Source organism: Zalophus californianus, chromosome 4, assembly GCF_009762305.2.
Source record: "Zalophus californianus isolate mZalCal1 chromosome 4, mZalCal1.pri.v2, whole genome shotgun sequence".
Taxonomy (NCBI): Eukaryota; Metazoa; Chordata; class Mammalia; order Carnivora; family Otariidae; genus Zalophus; species Zalophus californianus.
The window spans coordinates 25,277,467-25,295,495 of NC_045598.1; the positions used below are offsets into that span (position 1 = coordinate 25,277,467).

At 42.6% G+C, this 18,029-nt stretch overlaps 1 protein-coding gene across 9 annotated transcripts in view; it reads right to left on the reverse strand.

The window, feature by feature from the left end:
• PHC2 (polyhomeotic homolog 2) overlaps nucleotides 1–16,551 on the reverse strand; it is a 117,937-nt gene extending 101,386 nt beyond the window's left edge. For 2 of the 9 annotated variants that reach the window (XM_027604137.2, XM_027604145.2), the window contains exon 1: nucleotides 15,663–16,287. The gene's annotated coding sequence lies outside the window, so the exon portion shown is untranslated. Of the gene's footprint in view, nucleotides 1–15,662; nucleotides 16,315–16,469 lie in introns of those variants that run through there. The other 7 variants (XM_027604150.2, XM_027604176.2, XM_035727108.1 and 4 more) reach the window with 7 other exon arrangements.
• Nucleotides 16,552–18,029: the final 1,478 nt, after the last annotated feature.

Here is an 18,029-nt window from a genome sequence, read left to right on the forward strand (position 1 = left end):
CCAGCCCTACAAGAAATATTGAAAGGGGTCCTCTAAGCAAAGAGAGAGCCTAAAGCAACATAGGCCAGAAAGGAACACAGACAATATACAGTATATACAGTAACAGTCACCTTACAGGCAATACAATGGCACTAAATTCATATCTTTCAATAGTTACCCTGAATGTAAATGGGCTAAATGCCCCAATCAAAAGACACAGGCTATCAGATAGGATTAAAAAACAAGACCCATCGATATGCTGTCTGCAAGAGACTCATTTTAGACCCAAAGACACCCCCAGATTGAAAGTGACGGGGTGGAAAACTATTTACCATGCTAATGGACACCAAAAGAAAGCTGGGGTGGCAATCCTTATATCAGAAAATTAGATTTTAAACCAAAGACTGTAATAAGAGATGAGGAAGGACACTATATCCTACTTAAAGGGTCTATCCAACAAGATGATCTAACAATTGTAAATATCTACGCCCCGAACATGGGAGCAGCCAATTATATAAGGCAATTAATAACAAAAGCAAAGAAACACATTGACAACCATACAATAATAGTGGGGGACTTTAACACCCCCGTGACTGAAATGGACAGATCATCTAAGCAAAAGATCAACAAGGAAATAAAGACTTTAAATGACACACTGGACCAAATGGACTTCACAGACATATTCAGAACATTCCATTCCAAAGCAACAAAATACACATTCTTCTCTAGTGCCCATGGAACATTCTCCAGAATAGATCACATCCTAGGTCACAAATCAGGTCTCAACCAGTACCAAAAGATTGGGATTATTCCCTGCATATTTTCAGACCACAATGCTTTGAAACTAGAACTCAATCACAAGAGCAAAGTCGGAAAGAACTCAAATACATGGAGGCTAAAGAGCATCCTACTAAAGAATGAATGGGTCAACCAGGAAATTAAAGAAGAATTAAAAAAATTCATGGAAACCAATGAAAATGAAAACACAACTGTTCAAAATCTTTGGAATACAGCAAAGGCAGTCCTAAGAGGAAAGTATATAGCAATACAAGCCTTTCTCAAGAAATAAAAAGGTCTCAAATACACAACCTAACCCTACACCTAAAGGAGCTAGAGAAAAAACAGCAAATAAAGCCTAAACCCAGCAGGAGAAGAGAAATAATAAAGATCAGAGCAGAAATCAATTAACTAGAAACCAAAAGAACAGTAGAACAGATCAACGAAACTAGGAGCTGGTTCTTTGAAAGAATTAACAAGATTGATAAACCCCTGGCCAGACTTATCAAAAAGAAAGGAGAAATGACCCAAATCAACAAAATCATGAATGAAAGAGGAGAGATCACAACCAACACCAAAGAAATACAAACAATTATAAGAACATATTATGAGCAACTCTATGCCAGCAAATTAGATAACCTGGAAGAAATGGATGCATTCCTAGAGATGTATCAACTACCAAAACTGAACCAGGAAGAAATAGAAAACCTGAACAGACCTATAACCACTAAGGAAATTGAAGCAGTCATCAAAAATCTCCCAACAAACAAAAGCCCAGGGCCAAATGGCTTCCCAGGGGAATTCTACCAAACATTTCAAGAAGAATTAATACCTATTCTTCTGAAACTGTTCCAAAAAATAGAAATGGGAGGAAAACTTCCAACCTTGTTTTATGAGGCCACCATTACCTTGATCCCCAAACCAGAAAAAGACCCCATCAAAAAGGAAAATTACAGACCAATATCCTTGATGAACATGGATGCAAAAATTCTCACCCAGCAAGCTGGTGCAACCACTCTGGAAAACAGTATGGAGGTTCCTCAAAAAGTTGAAAATAGAGCTACCATACGACCCAGCAATTGCACTACTGGGTATTTACCCCAAAGATACAAATGTAGGGACCCGAAGGGGTACATGCACCCCAATGTTTATAGCAGCAATGTCCACAATAGCCAAACTGTGGAAAGAGCCAAGATGTCCATCAACAGATGAATGGATAAAGAAGAGGTGGTATATATACACAATGGAATATTATGCAGCCATCAAAAAATATGAGATCTTGCCATTTGCAATGACGTGGATGGAACTGGGGGGTGTTATGCTGAGTGAAATAAGTCAATTAGAGAAAGACATGTATCATATGACCTCACTGATATGAGGAATTCTTAATCTCAGGAAACAAACTGAGGGTTGCTGGAGTGGTGGGGGGTGGGAGGGATGGGGTGGCTGGGTGATAGACATTGGGGAGGGTATGTGCTATGGTGAGCGCTGTGAATTGTGCAAGACTGTTGAATCACAGATCTGTAGCTCTGAAACAAATAATGCAATATATGTTAAGAAAAAAAGAAGAAGAAGAAGAAGATAGCAGGAGGGGAAGAATGAAGGGGAGTAAATCGGAGGGGGAGACGAACCATGAGAGATGATGGACTCTGAAAAACAAACTGAGGGTTCTAGAGGGGAGGGTGGTGGGGGGATGGGTTAGCCTGGTGATGGGTATTAAAGAGGGCACGTTCTGCGTGGAGCACTGGGTGTTATGCACAAACAATGAATCATGGAACACTACATCAAAAACTAATGATGTAATGTATGGTGATTAACATAACAATAAAAAATTTTAAAAAAGTTTCAATTCTTTTCCCTTTGTTATTGATAAAACAAGTAGACAGAAACATTAATAAAGATGTAACATACTTGAACAACACTACCAATCTGATATTATATATCTATATCCATATCTGTATCTATATTACTCTACCCAGTAACAACAGAATACATGTTTTGCATCATAAAATAAGTCTTAATAAATTTAAAAGAATTAAAATCATGCAAACTATATATTTTCTGAGCATAAGAAAATTATACTTGAATCCAGAACATAAAGCTATTAAGAAAATCCTAAGTATGTGGAAAGAAAATAGCTGATGGGTCAAAGAAGAAATCACAAGGGAAAGTAGAAGATATTTTGAACTGAATGAAAACAAAAATGTTACACATCAAAATTTATGGGATATAGCTAAAGCCATACTTAGAGGAAAATTTATAGCATTAAACCACCTATGTTAGAGAAGAAGATCTCAAATGATTAATCTCAGCATCTACTTAAGAAGCTAGAAAAAGAGCAAGTGAAATGTAACAAAAGAAAGGAAATAATAAAGATGAAAATGGAAATCAGTAAAATAAAATGCAGAAAAAGTATGGTGAAAAATCAATGAAATGTAAAGCTGGTTCTTTGAAATAAGCCAATAAAATTGATGAAGATCTGTCCAGAATGACCAGGGGGATAAAAGAGAAAAGACACAAATTATCAATAATAAGAATGAAAGATCCTACAGACATTAAAAGGATCCTATAAGCAATAAAGTAAACAACTTAGATGAAATGGACAAATCCCTGGAAAGACACAAGCTATCAGAGCTCACTCAAGAATAAATAACTTGAGGGTGCCTGGGTGGCTCAGTTGGTTGGGTGACTGCCTTTGGCTCAGGTCATGATCCTGGAGTCCCAGGATCGAGTCCCGCATCGGGCTCCCTACTCGGCAGGGAGTCTGCTTCTCCCTCTGACCCTCTTCTCTCTCGTGCTATCTCTCTCATTCTCTCTCTTTCAAATAAATAAATAAAAATCTTTAAAAAAAAGAATAAATAACTTGAATAGTAGCCCTTTATCTATTAAAGAACATAAGCTCTTGGCATAAATCTTTCCATAGAGAAAATGCCAGGCCCCAGTGATTTTACTGGTGAATTCTACTAAAGATTCAAAAAAAGAAATAAAACCAATGGTCTATAAACTCTTCCAGAAAATAGAAAAAGGAAATTCTTACCTACTCATTTTATGAGGCCAGATTTACTGATAGGAAAACCATACAAGGCTATTATAAAAAGAAAAAAAAAAAAACAACAAAACAGAGAAAAGACATTAAAGATACAGAACACATGGAGGAAGAACACAGCAGAAAACATGGAGAGAGAAAGTGGCCAGAGGACTGACAATGACAGTGCCTCCCAAGTGCAAACCCCTATATAGTGTTTCATAGCATGAACTTGGAGTCAGACTGCCTGGGTTCAGGTCCTAGCTCCACTACTTACTAGTTACATAATTTTGGCCAAGTCACCTAACTTCTCTGTACTTCAATGTCCCTATTTTGAAGTGGAGATGGTAATAGAACCTCCTCATATGGTTGTTACAAAAATTGAATGAATAAATACATTTCAAATGCTTATAATAGTACCTGACACATAGTGAGCACTACACAAGTGTTTGCTGAAATTACAATTATTATTCATGTTATATTAGTTGGTTGTCACCTTTATTAAGTCATGATATGTGTCCTCAAAATGAACGAAGCAGCGTAAGAAGTGACTATTCTCATTGTATTAGTTCCCTGTGGCTGGCATAACAAATCACTTCCTGGCTTAAAACCACAGAAATGTATTCTCTCGCAGTCCTGGAGGCTGGGATTTCAATACCAGTTTCACTGAGCTGAAATCAATGGGTTGGCAAGGCTGCATTCTCCCTGGAGATTCTCAGGGAGATTCCACTCCTGGACTCTTCCGAGTTCTGGTGGCTGCCAACGTTCTTTGGCTTGTGGCTGCACCCCTCTAATCTCCGCCTCTGTGTTTACATTGCCGCCTTTTCTCTGTGTGTCAAATCTCTCTCCGCCTCTCAGAATGACATTTGTGGTGGGATTTAGGGCCTACCCAGATATCCAGAATAATCTCCGCATGTCAAGATCCTTAATTTAATCACGTCTGCAAAGACCCCTCTTCTTTATAAGGTAACATTTATAAGTTACCTTATATATAGGACCTAATTATCTTTGAATAGGCATTATTCAACCTATTATACCCATCCCTGGGGTAGACGGATCTTGTAGAGAAATTACAACATATATAATATTTTTTAAGAGGACATTTAGCTCTCTCTACAACAAACCTGTTAGAATATGCAACATGCCAAGGCACAAACTTTTCACCTGATAGGTCCCCAAATTGTGAGCACCGAATCCATAATGAACTACAACATCTCTAAGGACTAACATACAAACTAAAATCCATAAAATTAAGAGAAACATCACAAACTTTGGGGGAGGGGTGCTACTAGAAACTTACTGTGCCTTCCTATGATCCAAATAAAATAGCTTATTAAAATGGCTAGTAAGAACCAAGAACTAGATTTGACAATGGCAGTTGTCACTAAAGGTTGAAAAAAATGGGCTCACTCTCAATGACCACAGGTACCCCACCCAGACCCTGCATATTTACCTTGTGCTCCACAGTAGTGAAGAAATTAATTTCTAGAATCAGGCCTGAGTTCAAGACCTGATGCTATTATTATTAGTGATGTGACTTGGACAAATCATTTCACCCCTTTGAGCCTGTTTCTTCATCTATAAAATAGGAGTAGTAAGTTCTTACCCCGCAGAGTGGCCGTGAGGTTTAAATAAGAACTCATGTAAAGTTCTAGCATGGTAATTAGCATATAGAATAACTGCTCAGTAAATCATAATCACAATTTATTATTATGTACTAAACACTATTATTTCTAATAAAACACTATCTGCTATTCTATCGCAGCAGAAATATCCTTTCATCTTCAATTTCCTTATATTCAGAGTGGGAGGAGTTTTTCTTTTGGGGACTGTGATCTCAAGGTGAAAGGTGTTAACACCACATAGAAAAAGCCTGGAAAATAACACAGTCTGCAATTCTGGTATCCTCCTTGGGGTAAGAAGAAAAGAAGGACGAAGAGAGTAAGGACTCTGTAAACCAGTAAAGGACAGGAAGTAGGGCCCAAAGAGTTTAATGTAGGACTAAGCGCTCTAACCTAGAATGCCTGATGTTTGCGGAAATGAAACAAGATGAAGAATTTAAATAGCAAAAGTCTAAAAAGGGGGATGCTATTGATTCACTCGGCATAGCAATTCACTAATGATGAAAACTCTGCACTTAGGAGAGAGGAAAGTTGAGAGGGGTGAGTTATGACAGGGACAGGGACAGGGACATCACCATGAGCAAAGACAAGGCCAACCCAACCCAGCTCGACTTCTGGAAATCTTCAGGATTTCCAGCAGTTAGCCCTCTACCTGGCATGTCATCAATCAATCAGGGCTGGAGAAGAACAAGTGCACACACTCAGTGAAAATACTGGCAGGAGATGAGAAGTCGAGCTAGAGGTGCCCTTATGATCGTGAGACTGTGTGTCCAGTCTTGCTCCTGTCCAAACCACTCTCTGGACTGCAGCTCTGAGCCCCTCACTGCTTCAACACTTCTCTGGGGCCTCTAACAATAGGACCAGATTCCTTAGCTTGGCCAGCCAAACTTTTTGTGTTTGCCCCTGGCCTACTTTTTAGCCTCGTTTCTGCCGCTACCCGCCTCGTATGCTCTGCTTCAGTCATGTCAGATGATTTGCAACTCCCTGCGTATACTTGCTCTCCTGCGCATGGACACCCCACCTTGGCACATACTGCTCCTTCTGTCTGAGCCACGCTGTCCGCCTAAGGACTCCCTATCCTCCTGTCATTATCTCATTTGTGACTTTCTTCAGAAGGTGACTTTTCTAAGCAGAATTAAGTGATCCCTCCTCTAAGCTTTCAAAACATCTTGTCCATACTTCTATTAATGACAGTGAGTATGATACCATAATTAATGTTTCCATGTCTGTCTTCCTTTATAAACCTCTAGGGTGCTAGGATTGGAGTCTAGTCATCTTTGCATCCCTAGCTACTAGCATGGGGGTGCAGAGCTTTAAAAATGTTGAATAAATGAACAGATTTTAAAGACCCAAAGTAGAAGTAGAGCTTACATTTTTGAGTGACCAAGACATAGCAAGACACTAAGACAGTTAGGGATAGGTGGGTCCATCCCTATAATTAGAAGATCCCGTCATGGATGGCAGCTACAAGACTTCCTCCAACTGTCCCGTTATCCTGATCAGAGACAGAATTTGGAGCTCGACATACAAAGGCCTGCCCAGTATGACGTCCCCTGTCTTACATGACTCCCAACCATTTCTCACACTGATTTTGCTTTTGAGAAGACAACTTTATTTTCCTGTGCTTTAGTGTCACCATCTTTTGTGAAATAACCCCTATTTCAAAGTGCTCCAAAAGCCAAATTCTCCTCTCCTACTCAAATGCTCCTTTTCTCTCTCTCTTACAAAGTAGAATGGAAAACTTCAGGGCTAAATTAAGGATGCAAATAATCTGAGCCCAAACTTAGCATACAACTTTAGGGAAATTATACCTCTGTATACCTCAACCAGCTCTTCCTTCAAATGGAATCAACCCTACTATCTAGGAAGACACAGGAAATAATAAAAGGTACAGCTTACACAGGGCATACTATGCTCCTCACATGTATTAACCTGTTTAATTCTATATTTCAAGGTAGGTACTATTATTATCCCCACTGTGCACAAGGAGACTCGAAGAAGGCTGTAAAACTCAGTTAATGAGTGGTGGAGGTGGGGCTGGAACCTGAATGGTCTGGCTCTGGAGTCCATGCTGTTAACCACTACCGTCTACTGCCCTCTCTGCAGGCCACTGAAAGGCACCATACGCAATACAAAACTCCAGCACATTAAGGCAAAAGGGCAAACACTGAATGATAGGCCTCAGATACGCAACAGTGTTACACATTTCAATCCAAATGCATTTTACAGCCAAGATTTTAGATCTCAAACCACCCATCGTTTATAGCTAAGATGTTAAGGGTCTCTTATGATTTTAGCTATCTAGGAGATAGATTTGTCCTTTACTGGTACTAAGCCTACAACACAGATGAGACACTGTCACTAGATGAATATCGACCTTAAGGTGTGAATTTATGGATCAACATAAATTTATGTTGGTTAGGTATTTCTCAAGAATGGTGACCTGAGAATAGAAATATGGCAGAAAATGCCCTTGTGTTCATGCTTTTTCTACAGAAACAGAATTTAATTTTTTAAAAAAGCATTATTTAGGTCCATATTACCCTTTATTCAAAAACTTAATTTAGACAAAATTTTAAGACCATCCACTAGGTGTGATATAGGACCTTCAAATTGTTATCAATCCTTTATAATCATATTCCCTTTGGGCAATGGGCCATTTAGAAAGTGCTGAATACATATGTGTTGAATGAATGAATACCGTTTCAGAGATGGATTCAGAACTCTGCATTTCCAGATGTTTTCTCAGAAGTAACGGGTGCCTTATAATAGTCATATTTGCTCTGGAGAACTCTACTACTCAGTCCTGCTCTAAGAGGAAGAACTTACTCCTCAAGTCTCTAGAAAAGCCTTTAGGCTTTAGCCACCCTTATCTGTACCCATGGTTTCTACATTGTTTTCTTCCCCCATCAGAGAGAGAACAGAGAGATCAGGTTACATTGCCTTCTTGGGCCTGCATAAATTCCTGTGAGGTTCCCTCTTCTGTCAGGAAAAGTTTCCCTGGCAACCATATTTACACACTCACTTAATTCCCTCCCCTCCTTTGATTTGCTGGTTGGTATAAAAATTAATTTGCATTGAATTGCTTAAGCTTACAAGTTAATCAGTTTAACAGACTCACAAAATTTTAGAACTTGGTTTCTGGCCAAAATTTGCTTCTTAAGGGGCCTGTCTCCTTTCCTTTGAAATTTGAATGTAATTCTCTTTAGTTCAGTATTTTTCAACACATATAGTTTCTGGCTATAGGTAGAGAAAAGAATATTCTCCTAAGGGCATCTGGCCAATATTATTAGTTAGGAAGATCAAGAGAGGAAGAGGTGCCTCTGAATTAATTCAGAGTAAGCAAGGAGTCAAATTCCCAAAGATCAGCTATGATAAAGAGTGGGAAGAGAAGAGTCAAGGACCAAGACAAAATGTCTGGGGCATACGAGATGATGAACACCTAAGATTCTGGGTGATCAGAGTTCAGAACCTGGATAACAGGAATGGAACATGAGTATCAAGTATGGAGTGTCATTAATTCATCCACCATGTATTTATTAAGCATCTAATAGTACTTGGTGCTGGGAATACAGCAGTGAATAAGCCAGACTCAGGTCCTGCCTTCATAAGGTTTATAGTCAAATATTTAAATAGTGAACCAATGTTGGCTTTGTTACTGAATCAAGTATCTTTGGGCTAGGGGCTCATTATACAATTTCCTACAAGGGCTAGAACTGGTTTCAGATGGATGGAGAAGGGACTTAACCAACAGAAACAAGTTCGAGAAGCCCTCCCTTGAATAGGTGAGTTGGCACATCAACAAGTCTTTGATATGTATAATAGTCTCTTTACATCTTCAACAACAATGATACTTGAGCCTCTAGACAAGGAAATGAAGAAGGGTATATTTATCACAGGGCACAAGGCTAGATACTTTGCAGTATATATGTTTTCTAGAGTAAAAAGTATATAGAGGTACAAGCTATTCTTTTTTTTTTTTAAGATTTTATTTACTTATTTGACAGAGAGAGACACAGCAAGAGAGGGAACACAAGCAAGGGGAGTGGGAGAGGGAGAAGCAGACTTCCTGCGGAGCAAGGAGCCCGATGTGGGGTTCGATCCCAGGACCCTGGGATCATGACCTGAGCCGAAGGCAGACGCTTAATGACTGAGCCACCCAGGTGCCCCAGGTACAAGCTATTCTTAAGCATAGTCAACAACTATTTATTGAGCATCTACTATGTTCAAGGAATGGTTTTCAGAACTGAAACTATGGATATGAAAAAGACATAGTTCCTTAGCAATTACAACACTGTGGTAAGTGCTAAAATGAGATGCTAAAGCACAAAGGAAGCCCAGAGAGGAAAGATACTAATTCATTAAAAGCAAGTGGGGAGGAGCGCCTGGGTGGCTCAGTTGTTAAGCTGCTGCCTTCGGCTCAGGTCATGATCCCGGGGTCCTGGGATCGAGCCCCGCATTGGGCTCCTTGCTCAGCGGGGAGTCTGGTTCTCCCTCTCCATCTGCCCCTGCTTGTGTCCCCTCTCTTGCTGTGTCTCTGTCAAATAAATAAATAAAATATTAAAAAAAAAAAAAAGCAAGTGGGGAAATGCTTCTGAGATGCAATGCTTGAATTGAATCTTAAGAGATAGAGAAGTTTGTTGTTTTCAGCTGACAGATTTGGTGGTCATTTGTTACACAGCAATAGATAACTACTACATGCCTTCTGGCAACTATACCACTAGTACAAATAGGAGACCATGGAGAATACCTGGCCATCTAAACTTTGTTTTGTGACATATACCATAGGTTATACTCTGAATCTCTTTATAGTTTTAATCTTACATATCCTTAGGCTCACCTGGTCCATATCAGGAGTAGAAAGTGAGAACAAGCCCTCTGGGAATGACACAGGGAATGAGAGAAAGCAACACAATCTCAGGCTTGTTTGATATCCTCCACAGAAGAACCTAAGTTGGCTGGTGTTCGGACCTGGTCAGGTGGTCAGCTAGTATCACATGGTGTAAGGACTTGGTCAGTACTGGCCAAATAATTACTCAGAGGGACCAGGAGTGGGAGGAACGAGAGAATGAGTAAAAGTTGTTTTTGAGAGAGCAGTAATCAGGAGGACCAGAAAAACGTCATTTGTTGTCAGTGCCAAGGAATGATTGTAAAGCCAAAAATAAGAGATAATATCAAAGATTAAGTTTTCCTGATTCAGACGAGTAGATAAAAGAATAGAGCAGGCAACAAAGACAAGGGTGTCATGTTCCCATGAGCATTCAAGACAAATGTGGTAAACAGGCCACATTGTTCAAAGTTTCTGGGTAGTCCCTGGTATGGGGGCAACGGGGTAGCATCAGCCTGACTAAAAAGGCATGAGATTAGGGCAGATAAGTTGCATTATATCTGTTCAATCCCAATTTCTGTTTTAGCAGGTTAAAAAAAGCTTGCCATAGCTTCCTACAAGCAAATGGGAATATCTGACTAAAAAAGAATAGAAATGAACTCATTTCTTATTTAAATTGGGAGTACCAACAGCATCAGGACTGTAACTCTACCTAATAATACTCTCAAGATGTGATGGATGAGTTTCCAGGAGCCATTCCAGGTAATAATTCCTTGCCTCTTTATTCTCTTATCTTCATACTGACTATCTAGTTGAGCCCCAAAATATTCCCCATTTGCCCTTAATATCAGGAGTCCAAAATGAGAAGACCACAGAAAAATGTGATCATGCACCATGACACAACAAGGACTTTGACACACTACACAATCAAAACAAGGGATCCAGCACAACATGCTTTCCAGCTTCAGGAAGTAGTACTGATACCTTCAGGCAGAGCCTATTCGATGATGTGTGGGGTCCAGTGCAAAATGAAAGAGCAAGACCCTTGTTAAAAAATTAAGAATTTCAAGATAGCAACAACGGAGCATTAAGCCAAGTGAGGAGCCCTTCTAAGTGCAGGGCCCTAGGAGGTTGCCTAGGTTGCATACCTGCGAAGCTGGTCCTGCCTTCAGGGACAGTATAGCATGGTCCTTTAGGGTCAGAGTTGGGTCCAAATCCCATCTTTGCCAACCATTATTTATGGAATTTTAGGCAATCTATTTAGCCTCTTCATACTTCCAAGAGGTTGTGTGCTTGTAATCCAGTATTGTGAGGATTAAATGGGATAAGGAATAGAATGTATACAAAGTGTTCAGCATATGGTAAGCACTCAACAAGTGGTAGCTGAACTATTATTGTTCGGTGAAATATGCAGGTAATTATCAAAGCAGTGAGTTTAAGAAATGAATTGCTGAACTGCTATTAAGGACATGAAAGCATGCGACTGGGATTTTAGGGCAACTAAATGAGGCAGACAAGGAAGATCAAATCTTCTGCTTGGCTCTTCTGCCTTCTCTAACCACTTTCCTACTTCTCTCTTCCCATGTATTGCAAAGCATACAAAGGGTGATGTACATGCTGCCTCCATTTTTTATCCACAATCCTCTTTACTCTGGCATTTAATATCCTCATGGCCACCCCCTTCTCAAAAAGTTACTCATGACCTCCTGTTTACTAAATAAAATGGGCATTTCCCACTTTCTGTACAATTTCATACTGTTGACCGATTCCTCCAGCTCAAAACCCTCTCTTCTCCTTTCTGACTTTTGTTAACTAACACTGCACCCTCATGGCTAACAGCATGTCCAGTCAGCCTTGCATCTATCTGGTACACAAATGGTCATGAAGATGGATCCCTGGGTGGCTCAGTTGGTTAAGCGACTGCCTTCGGCTCAGGTCATGATCCTGGAGTCCCGGGATCGAGTCCCACATCTGGCTCCCTGCTTGGCAGGGAGTCTACTTCTCCCTCTGACCCTACCCCTTCTTGGGCTCTCTCTCTCACTCTCTCAAATAAATAAATGAAATCTTTTAAAAAAATGGTCATGAAGAGAATGCATTTGTTGGATGAATAAACTAGATGGTTCTTTGGCTTCTCTGATATTCCTTCTTTTCTACCATACTAACCCCATTTCTTCTTCCTACCTCCCTAGATGTGGGCTTCTCCAAGCTTCAGCCCTTGGTCCTCTATACTTCTGTTTCAATGCCGCTACCTCTGGTCGACTAAGCTAATCACATGGCTTCACTGATCACCTTCTCTACATAAGACTCCTTGACTTCTCTTTTTTGAGCACTAGCCCCCCATTTCCAAATACATATGGGACATGTCCACTTGTGAGTTCCAGTATCACCTCAGGATATCTAGCATCTAGCTTTTCCTCTTCTCCCCAAACTGGCTTTCCTTTTTGTCTTATCTCTGTTCATCTTGTCACCCAAGTTCAAGGGTTTATTTGATTCTTCCTTATTTCTTGTCCTCCATATCCACAGTCATAGAGTCCTGTTCATGTTTCCTTTGTGATACTTATTGAATCCATCTTTTATTTTCACTGTCACACTAATTCAATTCCTTACCCCCTCACATCTAGACTATGTAAATAATGTACTAGCTGGTTGTGCAATTCTCTTTCTATTCCTACTAAAGTTTATTCTCCACACTGTTGTTGAGAATCTTCTTAAAAATACTTTCACGACCCCACATTTTCCTAACCAAATATCTTCAGACTTTCCATCATGTGGGATAAAGTTCTAACTCCTTAGTTCACCATTCAATGCCTGCTAAAGTCAGGCTTCAATCACCCCTTCCAGTCTTACAACTTCTCTGCTTAAACCTGATCTTGCCAGACTGGTCCCTGAAAACTTTCTTCTATACTCCTGTCCCATGCTTTATAAACATGATTTTTCCCATCTGGAAATTCCTTCCACCCTCCTTCTCTCAAGCCTTCCTTTGTAATCATAGTCCATAATGATCTTTCTCCTTTTTTTGACTCCTATAATACCACATGTTTCAGCACTTTTTTTTTTTTAAAGATTTTATTTATTAATTTGACAGAGAGCGTGAGAGCAGGAACACAAGCAGGGGGAGTGGGAGAGAGGGAGGCGGGCCTCCCGCTGAGCAGGGAGCCCGATGCAGGGCTCGATCCCAGGACCCTGGGATCATGACCTGAGCTGACGGCAGACGCTTAACGACTGAGCCACCCAGGCGCCCCATGTTTCAGCACTTTGAAAACTTACCGAATGGCTGCTTTACATTTAATCCTCACAACTCCATGAGGTAGGTGGCATTGTTACAAAGAAACAAAGTCAACTAACTTGTCATATAGCAAGTAACTGGTGGAACTGGGTTCCAAATCCTTGCCTAGCTGAGAATAATCCCCAAACTACACCACCTCTCCCATTTTCCTGTCTCTTCCAAACCACAAATACAGCACAGTATTTGCACACAAGCAGGTGTTCAGTAAACATGGTGATTGAGAAAATTGCTTAAATAGCACCCGTGACTCTCTAGCACTTACAGAATTGTCAATCCTAGCAATGCGTATTAGGCACATCAACTTCTTCATGTTGCTTGATCTGTAGCATAGTTCAAGACAGAGGATTTGCCAAAACTTCACCACTATCCATTCTAAAAATTAATGTTGGTTTAAGCAAAGCTAAAACGCCTTTATCTAATTTGAACATTAGGTGAATTTTGGGGACGTCCATTGTATTACCTCTGGGCCAACCTTGCTGTTTCCAAATGTTTAGGAAGTGAACATAGGCTGGCTAGTTGATGGCTTATGAGGTAAAATGGGACTATTTAGAGTTCTGGAGGTGGATGCTAAGGCAGCAGAATAGGATTTCTCTGCTTTGGTAGCTAAGCCCTTGGTAAAAGAAGCCCAATAAAAGTGCATCGTGGGTGGAAAATGGGATCAAAAGAGGGTAAGAGTAAGGAGGGAGACAGAACAGGAAGAAGGAAATGCTAGAAATATTCTGTTGAGAAGATGGTGCTGTCCTTTTCTGAATAGTTGCTTGAAGCTGTCGGATCCAACCCTGTCCTTTGCGACTGGCACCATATAACAGTGGGTTCTGTCACTTCTGCATGATTCATGGCTCAGTCCTGAACTGCTTGTCCTGACCCATATCACAGGCCAGATCCTCTCTTGCTCCAGATCCTCCCAGCTTCTGACCTTATTACTCACTTCCTCAGGTCTCAGAAACCTGACCTCACAGATGTGACATTCAGCATTGCTTCCCTGGTTATGCCCTGTATTTTCCTTTTGTTGTCTGGTGTAGATCTGTCCTTTCAGGATTGTGCCTCTATTGCTACACATTCTACCCAGTGTCCATGCCTTCTACCTTGGAGCTACTGCAAAGTATCCCTTTCCTATCTCTGTATGTTGGACTGTTACTTGGAAAGATACAAGTGACAAAGACCAGGGGTGAGGCTCAGAAAAACCGGTAAGGGGAAAAAGTGGGGAAGAAGAACAATAAGAAGGAAAATACCACTTGAAAATTGTAGTGGCAATTAGAAATTCTAGATTACTTTTGGAAACTTACTTTATCAAGGAAGGAAAAAGGCCATGGCTACAATATAAAGCCATTGCCTAGAGATACCATACTCAAGTGTCTATATTCACTCTCTCCTCTGCTTTGGCTGCCCTTCCTGTCCTTCCCAATCTTCTCTGCGAAGCAAACTCCTATTCATCCTTCAAGATCTTGCTTAAACATGTTCTTTTCTGGAAAGCCTTCTCTGACCCTCTCAGACAGCTAATTGTTCCCTCCTTTGTGTTTCCACAGCTCTTTATATACACATCTATTATGCTATCACTTTTACTGGCAATTTTGTCTCTCCCACTACTTCTTTGAGGACAAGGCCTAATTATCTTATTCATCTCTGCATCCCCAAGACATAGCACAAGACACAGCAGAGTGCCTGGCATAGAGCAAGTGTTTGTTGTTGTGTGATAAAAGACATCAAGAGCATCAAGAAGTGCAATTTGCACTTCACTTGCAAAAATCAAATTGGTTCCTGTACTTTTCATGTGTAACCACGTTTTCCCTTGATTTGGGAGAAACGACTTTAGACTCATAAAGGAAATTCTATTGATATCACTGGCACATTAGCCGGGTTTTCATCCCCATTGATGATAGCAACATCCCCCTCACCCCACTCTTCCAAGAAGCTCCCAGGGCAAGCTTAACATTAGTGGCACATCGCCCATCCTACCATCTCTGTTGTAGTGAAAGCTAAATTACACCGTGAGCCTAAAGCTGCCACCGATCTTAGTGAACCGGTGGTGGTTGGGGGAGGGGAGGTGGATAATCCAAAGAACACACTGTTAGCCGACCTAGTTGAAGGGCGAGAAAGGAAGACGAATTTAAACCTTGTCTTATAAAAAATTTGTTAGAAACTCACGCAAAACAGCCGCTTCCTCTGGACATGACAGACCCGATCCAGGTGTCCGGCAGTGACCTTTGCCCATGAGTGTCAGGTCATCACCCAGCACAGAAAACAAGGGGCCAGTGCCTTTCCTGGGCATCCCTCCTTCTCAAACCTGGCAAATCTTGGGGCCTGGCTTTCCTTTAGGGGATTGTCCTCTCTTCCCAGCACCGGCAATCCCCAATTCCCTCTGCCGGTGCCCCCCCAAGCACCAATCTCGCTTTCGTCCCACGCGGGGGGTGGGGGGGGTGCTGCTTGACTCCGGGTCAAAGTGCCGGCGGCCGGGCTGTCAGGCCCGACCCCCGGGTCTCCACGCACTCTGCGGGACGAGCCGAGCGGACGCAGGCCGCGCCAGGCCACGGGCTGCCGAGGCGCGGGCCTCTGCGCTGAAGGGACTCGGCCCCCGAGAAGCCGCGCGAGCGCCGGTGCTCCGGTCAGTCCCCCTCAGCCTGCCGCAAGTGCCGGCCCCGCGGCTGCCCCGCAGCCCTCGCCGCCGCTGGGTCCCGGCACTCTGAGCGTCGCGGCCGGTTGCTCCGCGGGCCCGACTGCCGGGTGCCCGCGTGGGCCCCGCGCCCCGGATCCCGGGTCAGGCCGCCCGCCGCCTGCCCGCCCGTGCCCACGGCAGTGCCCCGCCCCGCGCGGCCCGGCCCGGTCGCCGCGCCCCGGCCCGGGCGTGACAGCTGGGTGCCCAAAGGGTTAAGCCGGCAGCGCAGCGGCCCGAGTGCCCCGTGCGCTGCCCGTCCGCCGCGAGCCGGCCCCAGCGCGCACGCGCCCGCCCGTTACCTGCGGTCGCGTTCGCGCTCCTCCTCCACCTGGCCGCTCTCTCCCGGGGGCCGCCCCTCAGCCCGCCCCCTCGGCTCGGCGCCGCGCACCCTGCTGGCTACTCGGACACAGCCCGGGGAGGAGGGGCGTGGGGGCGATTACCATATATTAGCATACCAGCGCGCATCACGTGGCCTCTCCAACCAATGGTCACTCTGGAAAGGCGGGGATTGGGTTGAACACGCCTAGGTGCTGCTCCGGGCCTGAACCGGTGGCCATGGCAACGGCTGGGAGGACGGGAGGCGGGGGGAAGCGGGGAGGCACTGGAGCCCAGTGGCCCCCCGGGAGCATCTCTCCTACCCGAATTCCGTGTGGAGACACCGTGCACTTTCCCCACCCTGAGGAGGGAGAGGGGCTGAATTTGGCTCCTCTCAGAAGGATTCAGACTCAGCAAACAGTAAATGAGCGCTTACCACGTGCCTAACACTTTTCGGCAAAATATGAATCTCGGGGTCACCTTGTGATGTCAGTACTGTCAACCCCACTTAATAGAAGGGAAAGTGGAGGCTCAGAGAGATTAGGTCACTCACTCAAAGTCACACAGTCACACCAAATGGCAAAAGTGGAGAGCTGAGTCCATATTTGACTTCAGGCCCAGGACTCCCTTAGAGTCACTTTCTCCAGCAGGGGTCTCCCAGTACCTCCTCACAATTTCAGGTATACCAGACGGCTGAGAAGATCCTCCTACAAACTTTATACAGTGCTTTAGCGTTTCTTTACAATGACCCTTGACGTTAGTAGGCAGAACAGTTATGTCCATATTGCAGATGAGGAGAAATGAGGCTGAGAGGTAACGTGACCTGCCTCCCGTCAAACAGCTCTTAAGAGCTAGTACTTAATTACTATGATTTATACTCAAACTCGATACTTTATAAACTTTTAAATTCAATCTTCTCAACACATGGTATTGCTACGACCATTTTACAGATTAAGAAACTGAGGCTTTAAGAAGTTAAACAAATTGCTCAAGGCTACACAGGTAGTAAGTAACAGATTTAGGTTCAAATCTAGGTTTATCTGGCTATAAAGCTCGTCTCATGAAGTCTCATTGTACCAGGTTCATTTAATTTAGGCTTGGACTTGGACTTCTGTAACAGAACTTCCCTGCCTCTCTTAAAATGTGACCATGCTCTCTGCAAACCATCACGTGACAAGTGGTATGTGTTAGGGTCACAGAGGCTAAATATTAAAAAAGAATTCTGTAGGTGGGTACGTACACTCTACAATTCCCTGCTTTTTGATTTTTACCCCTAGAGATCTGAAGCAGAGTAGTTTAAAAGTGTAAACATCTGCATATGGACTTTCCCTTTGCTCCTTTAAGTTAGCTCAGTGATTCTCTGATTACTGGAGAAAGGCCATATGCCTCAAATCAAATATGCTGAACTTTATAGGCATTTTAAGGGATTATCAAAGGTAATTTTGAATATATTGTACATTTCACTTTATTGGGCTGATTTAAAACCCAATTTCCTCCTAAACTGTAATTGGTGTTCACAAGCACAACTGCGCAGGCAGACTTAT